This window comes from Chelonoidis abingdonii, chromosome 19, assembly GCF_003597395.2.
Source record: "Chelonoidis abingdonii isolate Lonesome George chromosome 19, CheloAbing_2.0, whole genome shotgun sequence".
Lineage (NCBI taxonomy): Eukaryota > Metazoa > Chordata > Testudines > Testudinidae > Chelonoidis > Chelonoidis abingdonii.
Genome location: NC_133787.1, coordinates 6,972,142 through 6,980,873, shown reverse-complemented (window position 1 = coordinate 6,980,873; position 8,732 = coordinate 6,972,142).

The window sequence follows — 8,732 nt, the reverse complement described above, 5'->3', positions numbered from 1 at the left end:
TCCTTCAAGATACATAGGGTATAGGAGATAAGAGTCTGACCCCACAAGCTGAAAAACATAACATTAAATATTAACTCAACATAAAAATGAACACAATTCACCTTGATTCCAAAGTGCCACTTGTAGGACATCTTTAGTAAGAGAGTGAGATCTATCAGAGTCCATCACAGAACCCAACTCAGTAACAGCAGATAGATACTAAACAGATACTATACTTGCTCTTGGTCAAAAGGCTCAAAAGAGGGGTGCATTTTGCATGTAGCAACAAAATTGAAAGGTGAGGGATTAAAAAAAAACTTGTTAAAACAAACCTGTTTATGGAGAACCATTTAAACAAGATACAGAGACATTTGCCTATTTCAGGCAGGCAAGGCTGTCCAACACTGCCCATTATAAACCTACCTTTAGTTGCTTATAAAGCTTTGCCACGCTTCAACCATTTGGGCTGAAATTTTCCATGCCAAGTGTATGACTCATGTGAATATTTTGTTGTTGTTTTTAAATTTCAGCCAAAATGCTTCATCTGTTTTCCAAGGATGAGGTGATCTGAATGTTTTTTTTCAGTCTGATTTTCCCCCTCCTAAATCTAGGAAACTGCACACCAAAACCTATGTTAAAAGAACGTTAATGTTGCTATTGTCAAGCACTCAAAAGTTAGGAAATGCCACAATTAAGACTGCCTGTGAGTTAACAACACTGCAGACAGGAGTTTAAGGTACACTTTACAAAAAGACATTTTAAAATGTAAATCAAACTATTTCTGTTTATATTCAGGGTTTTAAAAAAAAAGTTTTGGACCAAAGATGAGCCTGCTAACCCAGCCCCTAAAACGGACACATGAAAGTAGCCTCTTCCTACGTCTCAGCAAAAATTTAAAAGCAATAGATAACATTGAAATGAGGCTGCCTACTACTCAAACATCATTTTCTCTACAAAAATACAGTTCAGAACATTATGAATGTAACAACAAATTAATGAACGTTGTCAAAGAAATTAAGTCTATTTTATGGTGCATTATATATGCTCTTTGTTCATGTCTTACTGAATCTTGTACATTAACGAGTAATTCGCAATCGGATTTCCTACTCATTAGCACTAATTGAGGTTCTACTATAGTTATCAGTGCCACTGTAAGACTGATGTCCGTAAGGAATTTCCTGTAATTAGGGCTTAGTTGGTTTAATTTTGAATAGAGGCTTTCCCAGTGACCAGCAGCAGTACTCAGTGACAAAGGAGAGACACCTCCCTCCCTCCCACCCCCCCAGTTTTCACCCACACAAAAATCACAATGCTTGGCCATCATGCAAATGACATGCTTTACAAGTATTAGAGTGATCCTCCTCAAAGAGAGTTAATTAACTTGATATCAAAAGTCCTACTCTCAGTTTAAACCCATGCAATATACTACAAGCCTCGAAGTTCAAGATTTATTCTGCCAATATAAAATTATGCCCCTAATCCAGATTATTTATAGTTCTGTATTCTAGAATGATACATAAAACTGATGCAAGTGTAAGATTGTTCATAGAATAAATCTGTTGCTATTACTTAGATCATGCCAGCAACATGCTGGGTTTAACCTCTGTGCTTCAATCTCTCCATCTGTAAAATTGACATAGTCCTGCGTTTCCTCTTTTCTAACATATTTTGGTGTCTACAGACACAAACCATCATGTCAGTGCTAAGTATTCTCTATTTGGAGCCCAATCCTGCTTGCATTTAAACCTCTGGAAATAGAATCATAGAATATCAGAGTTGGAAGGGACCTCAGGAGGTCATCTAGTCCAACCTTCTGCTCAAAGCAGGACCAATTCCCAACTAAATCATCCCAGCCAGGGTTTTGTCTAGCCGGGCCTTAAAAACCTCTAAGGAAGGAGATTCCACCACCTCCCTAGATAACCCATTCCAGTGCTTCACCGCCCTCCTAGTGAAAAAGTTTCCTAATATCCAACCTAAACCTCCCCCACTGCAATTTGACCAAGCCCTCCTGAGTTCCTTTGGGGAGAGGTCAGCATTTCAAGATTAGGTAGGATCAGTTTAACACACCCTTCTCCTATCACTATGGGTTCAAGAGCCTGATATCAACTTCAGCAGGAGTTGGCAGTTATCAAATTTATTTATTATTTGTATTATACCAGCAAATACCAGGCCCAATGTGTTAGGTGCTGTACAAACTCATGGTAAAAGGTAGTCCCTGCTCTGAAGAACTGACAATCTAAATAGACAAATAAAGTCTCATCATCCCTGTATTTCACATGGCAACATGAGGCACAGAGAGATACAGTAAGCATTTAAGAGAAACTACTGATTTGGGGTACCACATTTCTGAGTATACAACTAAAATATATACCTTAAAATAGGCCTGATTTTCAGAAAAAGCTGAGCGTATGCCTTCTGAAAATGAGGCCCTTTTAAGCTGTCTCAAGATAGGTACACAAAAATTACAAGTCACTTTGGAAAGTTTAGGCTTAAATAAGTTACCCAAAGACATACAGGAAACCAGTAAGGGGGGCTGGAAGTTGAACCTATGCCCCATGGGTCTGAGTCCAGGGCCTCAACCATAAGAACATCGTTCCTTCCCTAATACATGATACGTTCTTTTTATGGCAGCTGTCCCATCTCATGCACTCCTTTTGGAAAGGGATAAAGGATTCAGGTATGTTGGTGATGGTAGGGCATATAAGAATGTAGATTGGGTGAAGGGGCAGAGCCTCAAGCTATACCTACATTTACGGCAGTATATAGAGTACAGACACTGCACACTCAGTGCAGTATAGATGGTGAAACACTGTTTAGGCAAGTAGAGCAGAGTTCCCTACACATCTGAACCTCCAGCGTATATACCCTACACAGTTCTCTACATGCCCAAGCAATGCCTCTCACCCCTATGCTGCTATTTTTAGCAGTGCACTGTCCCGCTGCCAGAGCCTCTCTCCACCACAGTGAAAGGCTCCCCCTGGCCAGATGTGTAACTACACACTGCAGTGATAAGAGTTTAGCTGCAGACTGCCTTTCACTGCTGCATGTCATGCGTGTATTCTGTATGCTACCGCAATTTCATTAGGACTAATTGTCCAACCTAAGCGCATCACAATCCTAACAAAAATCAGTACGCTCAGAGGATCCTTTTACTCTAGGGAAATGATCTATGTACAACAGTTATCAAAAACCAGGTTCTCCCCTCAACTGGTGCCACAGCTTAACTGTGACTTTATGTAGGACAAAAGTGTTTTCAGCATCATTATGAAAAGCATGATGAAAACATGCTCCTGGCAGCCACATCCTGGAGTACAAAGATGAAACTGCCATTTAAAAATGAAAAATTGGATCATTTTCAATGTTACTTCCATTTTTCAGCAAGATAAGTTAGCCTTTTTAACTTCAGAAAGTCCAGATATTTAGATGTCAGCTTATAATGAGGTTCACTCTTTCCCCTCACTCTCAAAAACTAGGGGAAATACAACTAACCTGCATTTGTAATGCTGATGATGAAACGCTGCTTTTTACTTCTATTTATTGCTACTTAATGGCTTGTGCATACTCAACAATTTTGAACAATCAGGAACGTGAACTAGTTTCTCTGCTTCCTCCTGTAAAATACTGAGAGGCTCACTCAGTGATGCCATCTGGATGAGCTGCTGAACGATAAGTAAAGGATATTCTTATGACAGGGCTAACGCTTATGCAGTATTTATACTGATGGTTACTGTTAACTCTTCAGAACAAATGGCTGTCAGATTTTTTCTTCACTGCTGGATCCACAGTATTTGTAGTCAAAACATTTACTCTGGTCCAAGGCATCCCCACTGCTCTGTAAGCAGAGGGGACTCTTAGCTGGCTAGGACAGCACCAAGTTGGGTGGAATCTTTCCCAGGACTGGCGTTAGAGTTTTTCACATCCTAGGAGCACGGCTATTTCGCCGCCCCGCGCGCCGCTCCCATGGCTCCGGTGGAGCTGCCACAGCCATTTCTGCGGAGGGTCCGTTGGTCCGCGGCTCCGGTGGAGCTGCTGCAGCCGTGCCTGTGGGAGGTCCACCGGAGCCGCGCGGGACCAGTGGACTGTCCGCAGGAACGCCTGCGGCAGCTCCACCAGAGCCACAGACCAACGGACCCTCCGCAGGCACGACAAAATGCCACCCCCTGAAAATCCTGGCGCCCTAGGCGATTGCCTAGTTCGCCTCAATGGAAGCACCGGCCCTGATCATTCCTCTTTAACTCTTCAGAAGTCCCACCAAGGTGTGCAGCAGGGATCTACTTCTGAGGTAGTGGGGGAGTTCTACCCATTGTCTCTGGCATTCTCCCTGCACCCTCAACACCAGAAATGGCACACACCAAATCCGATCTCACCAGTAAAGTAACACGAGATGAAAGGCAGGTATGAGAAATAAGTGAAGATTTTAGAGTCTCTCCAACTACCAAATTTTAAACAATTTAAACATTCTTTTAGTTCTAATTACCTCCCTCACAACTTTCACATATAAAAATAGTGTATCAACTTCTGAACTCTTTTCTTTTCTAAACCTTTCAACAGATCTGAAACCTATAAGATATTTTTAGAAGTGCCTAGTTTAAAAACTTTATTTTAACCCTCCCACACACAATTTCTTCAAGATTTAAAGCATTGTCAGGGGGATTTCTTCGACCATACCTATTGATGTGGATTATTGGTATGGATTATATTTAAGGAACAGATCTACCTCATGCTCCCTATTTAATGTTTGACTCATAGCGTAAAACAAAGCCATCAGTAATGGAGAGATAAGAGAACTGGCCTTCAAAAGCCTTGTAAATATATACGCCAGGAAAAGAAGTCTCTAATAGTCCCTTCACCATCCCATGGCTGGATTTATTTCATACCTTCAGTATGACAGCCATGCTTGATTGTTAAGCATCTAACATCATTCATAATGCTTACATCAGAACAGAAAAGACCTGCAGGACTTAGAATCTAAACTTTACACACTCAAGGCTCCTATTAAGTAGAAAAGTTAAGCACATGCATAAACATCTTCAGGATCAGGACTTGGTCCGCAGGAATTGACAGCTAAAGCCTCCCTACTGGCTATAGGATTTTTCTAGCTTTGATAACTTCCAGAAGATGAAGTTTGAAATATCACAATACTATACTGTTAAATTCTGCAGCAAAGAAGAAAAACAGATCAAAATGTGTCTGTTTAGGACAGCAGTCTAAATCCCCCTCTCGCCCAGTATAATTTTGTTTGTATATTATGGGTAGATTGAAAGTTAAAAGCATGAGGGATTAGTCAACGGCAGTATTAGCTGCAAATTTCCATCCCATAGTGCATCTTGATAGAAACCTATGACATGGCATACACCATCTCAGATAGTGGCTAATACCAGATGTTTCAGAGACAGACAGTCACAAAAAAATTGGGAAAGCTTCTTCCTGATATATTAGTTAAGAGATTGACTTATGCCCTGACACATGAGTTTCTCACTTCCAAACTCTTCGGTATATTTTAAAAAAATCCTTACTAATGTAACAACTATAGCAATGTCCATTTTTTTAAACCCTGCTAAGCTGTTGACCTCAGGGATATACTGAGGTAATGTGTTTCATAGGCTGAAAACAGTTCTTTGTATTCATTTTATATTTTCAACCTTTGTTTCGCTGAATGTCATTTGTTCTTGTTTTGTGAGAGGATAAACAAAAATGTTATTTTTATTTTTAACTCACGATGAATAAATTGAGACATAGGATGTGTCAGAGAAATAGGTCTGGCAAGTTTTTCAAAGCTGGTTGCTGTTACTAATCCATTAAGTTTTAGCCCAGTTTACTTAGCTAATAACTATTTTGATGTAACTAAACTGATAGTGTGATTCCAAGGCAGATACCAGTTTCATTTCCAGCTACTCAGTTAAATGCGAAGTTTGTAAAGAGAATCCCTAACTAGGGAAACTTTAAAACTATCTCCCATGGTTGGTAATATTGGTTCAGAAGGTGTATGAAATGCTGGGGCAGCCTTAGTGCGGAAAGCCTGATGGATGCCACCACCATTTTCATCGTCATGCTATCCCAAACCTGATTGGTGCGAGTGCTAAAAACAGCGTCAGACACTTAAAGTAGGGCTTCTAAGATTACAAAACACTGGTGTTTGTAGCCATGGGACATTTTTCAAGGATTCCTATAGTACAGACAGGGCTAGCTTGTTCAAAACTCTAACTTAAGTTTGGTCATCACTAGCTTTCTTACACTCATCTCAATCACAAAAGAAAAACAATCAGAACCAGTACTTTGCTCTGATATAGCACCTTTCATCTGATGATCTCAGAGCAATTTAAAAACATTAAAGGGACACCATCAATTTGAAATCTTATCAATTTACAAAAAGGTGAGACGTACTTCCCCCTGCCAGATTGTGCAGTCTGAATCACATTTGCCTATTTTTATCTCATCAAAAAAAAAAAAAAAAACCAAACCCATTTCTCCACACTGTTTCTGTGTAAAAGATCCACATAAATAGAAGAAACTCTCTGACAGAGTCAAGCAGTGAAAGTATCTCCCCATGTAGTGTTATCAAAGATTCCAAATGAAAAAAAAAATATTGAAAAGTCAATTATAGTGTTTTGGGGGTGTTATTTGTAACAAGAGATAATGTGTTGAGACAAAGGTGATTTTTAAAAAGAAACCTTGTGTCTCTTGGAGCACCACACCAGGAATTAGATAGTCAAGTTCACATTATGCAGATGGGGAAACTGAGGCACAGAGGTGCAGTGACTTGCTCAAGTCCACAAGACAAATTAAAGACAGAGCTTGACACTGAACTGTGAAGTACTACTCCAAATCTTTGACTATCTTTCCTTCATAATGTGACTTATTTCACCAAGGTACTCACTTTCAACTGATTAAACCGTCAAGCAGATAGGGATTAAGACATCAACTTCTGCAGAATTTAGGCATTTATTTCAAAGAGTTTATTGTCCTTGAATAAAGAAAGCCTTCCAAATTTGAACTGACTGCAACCCCCAAAAAGTGTTATCTTCCCTAGTTTGCAAGCAGACAGCTTAAGGATCTCTGAAGCTTCTCAGACCTTTTCCCAAGTTCCAGTACAAGTAAAATGACTAGACTTTGATAAGTATTGCTGTTTCCTTTCAGAACCCTCTGGACAGCACTGAAACCTACAAGAATTGTATCCATTTCACTCTACAGCGATTATGAAAAGCTATGAGTAGCAGAGGACGCACTTTGCGGATGCCCCAAAGAACTTTATCAGCTTCCAACTATTAGATATCCAAACTGTCAGTGGTTGAGTGCCTACAAGCATTCTACCACCACATTTCCAAGGGGGCTTTGTTTTGTTTTTTTTTCCATCCATTTCCTTATTTAATTCAATTAAACCTACAATTTTTTTTTTAAAAAAAAATAAATGCATCAGCAGCTGCCACAGAGTCCCCAGGGCCACAAGAGCTTTTCCCTAGAATTTTGATCAAGCTTTGTTTTTGTAGGCAGGCAGGAAGAGCTCTCAGATCACAGGAATCTTACACATAAACACTATCTCCTCGGTCACCAGAAAACCAAATACTCAGACTCAGCCTTTAAGGTCATAAGGGATCATCCTGATCATCTAGTCTGACTTCCTGCACATTGCAGGCCACAGAACTTTGACTACCCACTCCTGTAATAGACATATAACCTCTGGCTGAATTACTGAAGGAATCACTTCTGCAGGGATGTACTACTAATTTTGTCTTCATGCTAGCTCTGTTTATCAACAATCGAGTGAAGAAACTATCAGTTGTGGCTATGGTACATTGCTGTATGATTAGTTATTATGAACTACATGCACTAAATGTAAAGAGTTTTTCCATCCAGATTACTAAAGAAAAAGCACGCAGAGTGAAAAACTTTCGAAACGCAACACTTCTCTTCAAGATGTCCTTAACTCCATAGAGCTTAATGGGTGCCAGTCTAGGAACAACACCTGAAACAGGCTACTGCTGTCATGGGGCAACTTGAAGAAGAAAAGTAGATGTATTTACAGAACTGCACCTGTGACAGCTCTTCGTGAGGTGATGAACTATTACTTTTTTTTCCTGGAGGCTGCCATATGGCAGAATGAACACTTTCATTTTTTTTAAAATGTAATCCTACAGCCCTCATCATCCAGTTCTCTGGAGCAGAGCCAGTGTTTCCACTATACATGTGTCCGGTACTTAGCACAATAAATTCATAATCAACCTCTAGCTGCTGATGTAACACAAACAAATAATAGTCACCCTCACAGAAAACCTGCAAAATATCCTAAAGTGTACCAAGGTGATGTCTGCCCAAGCCTGAAGTGGCCTGATATCGGAAAAAGCTGTGAACTATCCTGCTTATCACAAAGTGGTGTTAACTCTGAATCCCAGCAATGCTGGTTTAAACATCAACTTTCCATTGTAGAGCCCAGGAAAAGAGGAGGATCTTAGGGAGAACTGCACCATCTTTCTACAGCAAGAGGCATCTGTTTTCAACTAGCCATACTATGCCCTGGAACAACACCTTTACCTAGCTCACCCGCTGTTTAACCCAAAGGGGAGCTGGCTTCCAAGGCAGAATGGCTCAGCTAGGGAGACACAAACTAACACACATCACCACACAAGAATCTGTAGCCTTATTCTCACCACCCCTTCCCTGCATCCCCACATTACAGCCACCCGGCTCCCCACCACAGCCCTAACCCATCCTCCCCTTAATGCTCCCACCCTCCCCCCACCCATCCCCCTTAATCC